This window comes from Durio zibethinus, unplaced genomic scaffold (assembly GCF_047325235.1).
Source record: "Durio zibethinus cultivar Kanyao isolate XHJ-2024 unplaced genomic scaffold, ASM4732523v1 HiC_scaffold_2, whole genome shotgun sequence".
Taxonomy (NCBI): Eukaryota; Viridiplantae; Streptophyta; class Magnoliopsida; order Malvales; family Malvaceae; genus Durio; species Durio zibethinus.
Window position 1 is genome coordinate 2,739,354 of NW_028323043.1, and position 10,000 is coordinate 2,749,353.

Here is a 10,000-nt window from a genome sequence, read left to right on the forward strand (position 1 = left end):
TGATTATGACCGTCCCTCATTGGTTGTCCGCGGGTTCCATTATCAAGAAGTGTATCCACGGCTTCTTGTACCAATTTTTCCTGACACATTACTAATTCCCCTGGCGTAGATCTACTTGTTGTTAATAAATCGGTAAGAGTATTATTTCGATAGATAACTCTTCTATAGAGTTCATTAATATCCGAACTCATTAGTTTACCCCCATCTATCTGAATGATCGGTCTCAACTCGGGAGGAAGAACCGGTAATAGACATAAAACCATCCATTCTGGTTCTATATTTGTTCGAATAAAATGCTTAGCCAATTCCATGCGTCTAACCAAAAAATCCTTTCTTCTTCCAATTTTTCGATCTTCCCATTCATTACCCGCGAGGCCTTCTTCTCCTAATTCTTTCCATTCGACCAACGAATAATCGATAAGAATTCGCAAATCTAGATCGGTTAATTGTTCTCGAATAGCACCTGCTCCAGTAGAAATTTCTCGATTTCGAAATGTATCGAAACCTTGGGTAGTAAAAAAAAGTGGGATACTGTATTTCCAGGATTGAATTTCATATTCGAATGAACCTCGTAATCGTAAGAAAGTAGGTTTTTTAGCGATGGGCCTAGCAAAAGCAAAATTAGGATAGGGCCCTACAGGATCTCTCCCCCCCCCCCTCAAAATCGGACATGAGAGTTTCCTCTCATCCGGCTCAAGTAGTTACACCAAATAAAGATAAAGAAAGGAGTTCTCGCTTTCAAATTCTAGAACCCCCCCCAAAAAAAGGTCTACTCTTTACTCAAGTTCCAAAGAAACATTTCATTGATTCATTCTTCTTTTATTGATTTATATTTTCTTAATTCTTTATTCAATTCGAAATTAGGACATAAATGAAATGTGAAATTCTTGAGTAGTCTACTTCCCCTCGAATGATGAATCCTCTTAAATTAAAGGAGTGTCATAAGGGATTTACTTGTCTATGTACCCTTCCATTCGATCTCTTAGGTCCTGCCTTACCTTACCTCGACGGTTATACCACGATGCCCTTAACTTAAAGCCTAAGCCTATATGCGATGTATAGACTCCTGCAACCATGACATATTTGTTTACTTGAACATAATTTCATTTCTTTCTAAAAGAACTAAAAGAAATGAGAATGGTTAATTCCACAAAAGAAAGAAGTCTTTTTTTTTCACGAGGTACAACTCAAAATTCCTATTTATTTATTTTTACTGACTCGACCATAGACCAATTCCCTTTTTATTTGGGAGTATTGAATACACCCATAATTCTGAGCTTCATGTTACTCCTCCCAAGAGACATGTCATGTCAGATCCAGGGCATCCCAATTCGATTGAATGGGATGACAGTTTCTCATTGCTAATCGGTAAAATCATAATTTCGATCAAATCACACATCGCAGTATACTAGACCCTCTAATTCTTTAAGAGGTTTATCTAAAAGATTGGCGATATAACTAGGACGACGTTTCAAATACCATACATGAGTTACTGGACATGCCAGTTTTATGTATCCCATTTGATATCTTCGTATCCGATAATCAACAAATTCAACTCCGCATTGTTCACAAAATTTAGGGCCCTGCTTTTCATTTCCAATTACTCGATAATTTCCACAAGCGCAAATTCCACTTTTTATAGGTCCAAAAATTCTTTCACAAAATAATCCATCCTTTTCCGGTTTATTGGTTTTGTAATGAAAAGTATAGGGTTTTGTCACCTCTCCAACGGTTTCTCCATTAGGTAGGATTTTATTGGCCCAAGCACTTATTTGTTGGGGAGAAACTGAGCCAATTCGGAGTTGTTGATGTTTATATCGGTCGATCATAGAAGACAAATTCTGATTCATTCCGATTAAGCTTCCTTCCTATTAATCTGGAAGTTCTTCTCAGATACAAGGAAATGATTCAGTTCCAGAGCCAAAGATCGTAATTCTCGGACGAGCAATCGAAAAGATTCTGGAGCATTTTCAGGTTTAGGTATTGTTCCTCCAATGATCATAGTACCAAGTACTTCTTGGCGAGCTCTAATATGATCAGATTTATAAGTAAGCATTTCTTGTAAAATATGAGCAACACCAAATCCCTCTAGAGCCCAAACCTCCATTTCTCCTACCCGTTGTCCTCCTTGCTTGGACCTTCCTCTAAGTGGTTGTTGTGTAACAAGTGTATAATGTCCACTGGAACGCCCATGTATTTTATCATCAACTTGATGAATTAATTTCAAGATATAAGGTTTTCCTATTATAACAGGTTGTTCAAAAGGGTCCCCCGTTCTTCCATCAAATAGTCTGCTTTTTCCTGGATACTCGGGTTCAAATACCCATGGATTCGCTGTTTGCTTACCGGCTTCATATAATTCGGAAAACACTAGTTTTCTCGAAGCCTCTTGTTCATATCTCTCATCAAACGGTGCTATTCGATAATGTCTATCTAGTAGACTCCCTGCTAACCCAAGCGAGCATTCAAATATCTGTCCCACATTCATTCGTGAAGGGACTCCTAATGGGTTGAAGACCATATCAACAGGTCTTCCGTCTTGCAAATAAGGCATATCCTGTCTAGGTAAAATTTTGGAAATGATACCCTTATTTCCATGTCTTCCGGCTACTTTATCGCCTACTTTCATTTCGCGTTTCTGTGAAATATATACACGAATCGTTTCCGGATTATAACTAGAACCCCCTTTTTTCTGGATCCATCTCACATCGATGACTCGACCCCTCCCACCTATAGGTAATTTTAGACAAGTTTCCTTTGAAGTGGATACCTGAATCCCAAGTATGGCCCGTAATAATCTATCTTCTGGAGCATATGATGATTCTTTCGCCACCTGAGGCGTTAATTTACCTACTAAAATATCGCCCGTCTCCACCCAAGATCCCAGCATCACAATTCCATTTTTGTCTAAATTGCGGAGTAAATGGGCTTCTAGGTGCGATATTTCGTTAGTGATTCTTTCAGGACCTTGGCTTGTCACATGAGTCTGAATTTCATATTTTCGTATGTGAAAAGAAGTATAAATATCTTCATATACTAGACGCTCGCTAATGAGTACCGCATCCTCAAAATTGTAACCTTCCCATGGCATATAAGCTACTAATACGTTTTTGCCCAAAGCGAGTTCGCCACCAACCGTAGCGGCACCATCCGCTAAAATCTGTCCCTTTTTAATGCATTTACCCCGCTGAACCCGGGGAGTTTGATGCATACAAGTATTTTTGTTGGAACGTTGATACATAACTAATGGAATGCTTAGAGTATCCCCATTACCCGATAAAATAATCTTGTCAGTATCGGTAGAAATGATCTTTCCCTCTTGATCGGCTATAGCGGGAACCCCTGAATCTAGAGCCAATTGGCGTTCCAACCCAGTTCCAACAATGCACTTCTCGGAACGCGAAAGCGGAACTGCTTGGCGTTGCATATTAGAACTCATTAAAGCCCGATTCGCGTCATTATGCTCGATAAAAGGAATGAGGGAAGCTCCCATAGAAAAATATTGAAAAGGAAAAATACTTCGAAGATGAACTTGTTCCCATGCAATAGTCAGGAATTCTTGGCGGTATCGAGCCGGAACAACCTGTTCTTCCTGAATACCCTGATTCAAGGCCAAAGAATTTCCTGCCGCTACCATATAATATTCATCTCGACTTGGGGATAAATAAAGCATCTGTGCTTTTTTTGATCTCTCAAATATTTTATAAAATGGACTTTCTAGAGACCCCCAACGACCAATCCTGGCATGAATTGCTAAGGATCCAATAAGTCCAACATTGATTCCTTCAGACGTGTCAATTGGGCAAATGCGTCCATAGTAACTAGGATGGATATCTCGTATCCGAAAATTAGCAGTTCGCCCGGTCAATCCTCCGGGGCCCAAATAACTCAATTTTCTCCCATGAACTATTTGTGTCAATGGATTTGTTCGATCCAAAACTTGAGACAATGGGTGTAATCCGAAAAAGGATTCATAAGTGGTTGTTAATGGAGTCGAAGTTACCAAATTCTGAGGAGTCGGTATCAATTTATGCCTAATTGCTCCGCATATAGTTCCTCTAACTACATTTTCTAAACGAACCAGAGCCAATCCGAATTGATCTTGTAAGAGATCCGCTACAGAACGAATACGCTTATTTTTCAAATGATTCATATCGTCAAGTGTACCCATTCCAAATTTCATTCCAATCAAATGATCCGCAGCTGCCAATATATCTCGCGGTAACAAAAATGTATTGTTCTGAGGTATATTAAGATTCAGTCTCTGGTTCATATTTCGTCGACCAATCCTTCCTAATTCACATCTTTGCTGAAAGAATTTCTTTTGTAATTCCTTACACAAGGATTCAGAAAATACCGGATCCCCGCCTACACAAGAAAATTGTTGATAAAACTCCAAAATGGCATTTTCTTTTGACCCAATTTTTTTTTTTTCCTTATCGGTCAGGAAAGACAAGAAAATTTCAGGGTAGCAAACATTCTCTAGAATTTCTCTTAGATTCGAACCCATAGCTGATGATAGAACTAGAATAGATATTTTCTGTTTCCTACTTACACGAGCCCATATCCTTGCTTTTCTATCAATCTCTAATTCGAACCTCCCCCCCCAATCTGATATTATGGTACCAGTATAGACCGAAATTCCGTTAGGATCCAATTCTGATCGATAATAGATACCGGGGCTTTGCAATATTTGATTGATCACAATTCTGTATATTCCATTTACTATAGAAGTTCCGAGGGAGTTCATTAAAGGAATGTTTCCAATAAAAATTGTTTGTTCTTGCATATCCTTACTGGTTTTCAAAATTAATCCTGCGGATACATATAATTTAGAAGAATATGTGAGTGATTCATATACAGCATCCCTTTCTTTTATCAACGGTTCCACCAATTGATATGTTTCCACAAATAATTGAAATTCAATTTCTTGATCTGTATCTTCAATTTTTGGAAACTTATCAAGTTCTTCTGTTAAGCCCCGATCCATGAACCCACAAAATCCTTCAAATTGTATCTGATTCAACCCAGGTATTGTATACATTTCCCCATTTTCATTCCCGAGCATTTTGAATTTCCCATTTATCAAAAAAATCCCATTCTTTTCTCATTCTTCATCGAATCATATGAATCGATCTAATAATGATGGAATTGAATTTCTATTCTGTTTACTGAATCACATGAAATTTTATCTAACTCCATATACCATATAATATATATGGAATGTATGAAATGCGTATGAACGGAAGAAGAAAAATTATACTCAAATTTTAATTTATATTTATAACAAACAGCTACATAAAAGAATTGATAAATGCCATTTAGCCTTATGGAGTTTTGTATAGAATATCAAAAAAAAAAATAATAATTCAATTTCTACCATTATTATGATATTCCATATTCCAATCCGATTGAATACCAGAAAAATGAAATGAATTCCTGATTTGATCTGTTCGTTGAGATAAAGACAAAATAATCATAAAATATATATCGGGAGAGAGTTGATTTTTCTAGCACTTAATTTTTTCATAGATTCCATTGTTCTGTTCAAAAAATGATTCGCAGAGAAGAGAGATGTTTTTACCCATTTTTTAGTTTTTTATTTTTTAGTAGAATATTTAGAATATGATTGAAGTGCGTACGAAAAGAGGGCTTGTATTTATTAAACATATGCAGATATAGCATTTCTATTTATATATGTCTTTCCTCTTTTCTTTTTATTCCATTATAGCTCTCTAGTGGAGACAACACATGGCGTGCTCTATCAAAAATTCTATTTTTTCTTTAATTTTAATCTATTCAATGAAAAATTGAAACACGATAATTTCTTGCTGATTCCCTATGGACATCATATCTAGATAGATAAAATACCTCATTAGATAACTAGAGCTGTGTAACAACTTATGTTCGGGGGTTTACATAGACTCATAATTGCTGTTATATTATTATAATATAATTTATAATTATATAATTTATAATTGAAATTAAGAAAGTTTTTTTATTGAATTGAAAAATTGAAAAAAAAAATCAATACTAATTAGTTATGTATCCATTTTTATTTTCTTATACCATTAGAGAAAGACAAGTGAAGAAGAATCGTCCATAAATTTGCCGTCAATAGTTAATAGTTAATGGTTCCAATTTTTTTGTCCTGCATTTTTACTTTTGTAACTGAGAATCCACATTTTCTTTTTCAATAGAAAAGAAAAAAGAAAGGGAAAGTTTTTGTTTTTAGATATTGTGTGTCTTGAGATACTATAACCAATTGAAGGTATGGATCCAATCTAAAAATAAAAAGGGGATACTCTCATTTTTTTGTTTGTAGCCTTTTGGCGACATGGCCGAGCGGTAAGGCGGGGGACTGCAAATCCCTTATTCCCCAGTTCAAATCCGGGTGTCGCCTGATCAACAAAAAACGCGAAATCCTATATTCTGTTTTGCTGATATAACTCGACCAATTTTCTCCGGCAAAAACAAGTGTAAGAAAAGGACTCTTGATACTTTCTTGATTATAAACTTGATTATAAACTTCCGGAGGTTTTGTTTTCTAAAGTGTTGTAAATCCTTACGTCTAGGATTCAAGGAAAAACTAGAGTAGTGGAAGGGAATGAGTAAATCTTGATATGGTAGCCCCTCCCCTACTAATAGAGGGGCTACTATCGGAGTCTTGAATTAGATTGGATAACGGGAGTGTTTAATTAACTAATGAATGGTTGTAGAAGGGTTGGAAGATACTTTGTATACAGACTGATGAAAGTCTCTGAGTGTTCAGGCATCCAATCAATATTAGATTGGATGGATAATTGGCTTTTACTTAATAAGGGACACCAAAAGAAAGAAGAAGTCTTATTATTGCTACATGTGAGTAACATTCTTTTGATACTTCCAAAAGTGTTACTGCGTATTTTGCTTGTGCTTAATGGTTCTCGATTTTACTAGAAATCATATAAGAACTTGTTATAAGCGGATTTATTGAAGTGTTTCATCAACGGTGGTGTGTCAGAATTCCCTTTTCCTTTTGACTCTGCACCGGTAATTCCACTATTATTAGTGAACAATAATGGAAAAATTCCTTCCTATTTGTTTCATATTCATAGAAATTAGGGGACATAATACACATGGATATAGTAAGTCTTGCTTGGGCTGCTTTAATGGTAGTCTTTACATTTTCCCTTTCACTCGTAGTATGGGGAAGAAGTGGACTCTAGGGGTACTTCTAATTGGGTTGAGGAATCAAACCGTATCAATTGTTTTCTAGATCGTTTTGCAAAGCCTTTTTAACTATTTTATTAGTCTTCATTTCGAAATTCTTGGATTCTAGTGGAGTAATGTATTCTATGAATAATACCCTTTCAATCAAAATCAAACAAACATTTCAATAATTCCCATGTTCGTATTTCGAAAGTAAAAGGGATACGGATGATAGGCAATTTATTAAAAAAAAAAAAGAATTCTTCCTAAATTTTCTATTTTGATGAACCAGCTCTTACCAGAGTTATATATGGACAATGAGGGACAAGGAACCCCCCCCCCTTTTTTTTTTCTGTATTTGTTTGTTTTTATTTCCTTCCCTCTTTACTGTTACTGTTCAAAGAGAAAAAAAGTAGTTCTTTTATTTAATAAGATCTTGCCTTAGTGTAGTCACATATTGCACACTTACCCCCTGTTTTATTTATTATTTTAGGAATTTTATTTATGCCATGCTTTATTGACTCATTTCATATCATGGATCAAAGAAAAGAAGTTAAATTAAAAATCGGTTCCATGAAATGAAAGAATTAGAAAATCGTAAGACTTGCCTTTCAATTATTTCAGATTGATTGAAATCAACACAAATAAAATAGATCAAGCGAAGAAATAAAATTGAGATACTATGTACATTACATATATTTCATTACATATATTTAATTGATATCGACATGTATGAAGATACATATTGTAGATTCATCTATATTAAGCTTGTATCTTTATACATTACAATAATAGATATGGATAGTATGGTAGAAAGATTCATATTTTTTTTCTACCATACTATCGAGTTTGATAGGATACTGCTGATTCTAGTCCATTCATTTTATTTAATTTATTTAAGACGTGAAATTGGAATCCTTTTTTTCTTAAATCCTTGATAAAAAGTCAAGTTTCATTCAAATTAATCACTTTGACTGACAGTTTTTACGTATATTATAAGTAAAAAGGCGGTAGGAACTAGAATGAACAGCGCTGTAGCAATAAATGCGAGAATATTTACTTCCATAATTTCATTGTTTTTTTTACTTCGCAATAACTCGGGATTTAATCCCATAGAGATGATAAATTTGTCGCTTGTAAATTCAATGCGATGACTTACATTTCAATGACATCGAATCGGATCAATATCATGAATAACAATATCTAAGCTATCAAATCGATTCACCGTCGAGAATTGAATAGTATAACATAGGAAGCTCTTTTATCCACACCGAATACAAAATTGGATTCCTGGCCCAATCAAAAGAATTCCTTTCCTTTATTTCTATATATTCTTTTCCACTCTTTCTTTTCGATAATCTACCGCCTTCCTTGTACAATCATCTGATGATGTATCATCTGACTGCTTTTCCACTTTCACCGTTTACAAATAGTTTACAAATAAACCCCAACAAAAAATGGAAAGGAAAAAATAAATAAAAAAGGCTATCCTTGGGAATGAAATTCTTTCATTTGTATTCCCTTTCACAGAAAATGGAGGGATCAATTGATGTATTTTTTTTTTATTGTATCCGTCGGGACTGACGGGGCTCGAACCCGCAGCTTCCGCCTTGACAGGGCGGTGCTCTGACCAATTGAACTACAATCCCAGGGCAATAAAGAAAAGTGTACAGCATAGATATTCTTATGATTTCATTCAAGCCATTTTCTATTTAAATTTTAGATTCGAATCGCCGTGTTGTAACAAACAAAGGCGCGAGTGATATATTGATATCCATACGGGTATGCGCTTTAGTGAGAGCAACGCGGATTACTAGTTACTAGTAATCCTTTCGTTATTGCCAAATCGATCGATAATCAATTTTAAAATGAAAAAAAAAAAAGAGTCTTTTTTCTTTACTTTACTCTTTCTTTTCATTAAACTTTATACTTAATGATCCTGATATGAATCTAGATCATTATCAAGGTCAGAATTTATGGGAACAAATAAATAGAACAAATAAAAAACAAATAGCGGTAGGGATGGATATATCAGAAAATTGGACTTTTTTTATTCTTCCCTAATTTTTTTGTTTGGCTTTTCTGGAAAACAAAATACAAAAAAATGGGCATTTTATGTTATGGCGGATCAGCGAATTATTGGGCCGAGCTGGATTTGAACCAGCGTAGACATATTGCCAACGAATTTACAGTCCGTCCCCATTAACCGCTCGGGCATCGACCCAGGAAGAATCAATTATAGGTTTATTGATAATCCATGATCAACTTCCTTTCGTAGTACCCTACCCCCAGGGGAAGTCGAATCCCCGCTGCCTCCTTGAAAGAGAGATGTCCTGAACCGCTAGACGATGGGGGCATATTTGCCTGACCGACATCATACTATGCTCATAGTATGAACAGTTTTTTGAAATTGTCAATATAATGGAATGATATGACTAGATCCGAAAGCTTTTTCCATCTTTTATGATTTTCCATTTTTGATTCATGATTTATACTCATAAATCATTCATTTGAATCGCCACTCTATTCTATATAGAAATAAATTAGATATAGAAATAAATTAGATAAATTCAATCTATTATATTATTATATTATATAAATCGATATTATAAAAAGAAACTAGATTATATTAATAATACAAAGTATAAGATCCTTTCGGGAAGTGATTGGTCTGACATAAACATAAAAAGGGGAGTTAAACTTCATTTCTTCCACTTTCATTCTTCATTTCTTCCACTTTCATTCATTGATTCACTCATTATTAAGATTAAGACGAGACAGGCGTATTTCTATCTCACACTAAGCCAGG

At 35.0% G+C, this 10,000-nt stretch overlaps 2 non-coding genes across 2 annotated transcripts; one reads left to right on the top strand and one right to left on the bottom strand.

Annotated features, from left to right (window-relative positions):
* The first annotated feature begins 6,331 nt into the window (after positions 1-6,331).
* On the top strand, positions 6,332-6,403 carry TRNAC-GCA (transfer RNA cysteine (anticodon GCA)). Its single transcript has one exon. It is a non-coding gene; the product is annotated as a tRNA-Cys (tRNA).
* Positions 6,404-9,331: 2,928 nt separating this feature from the next.
* Positions 9,332-9,415, bottom strand: TRNAY-GUA (transfer RNA tyrosine (anticodon GUA)). Its single transcript has one exon. It is a non-coding gene; the product is annotated as a tRNA-Tyr (tRNA).
* Between the last annotated feature and the right edge of the window lie 585 nt (positions 9,416-10,000).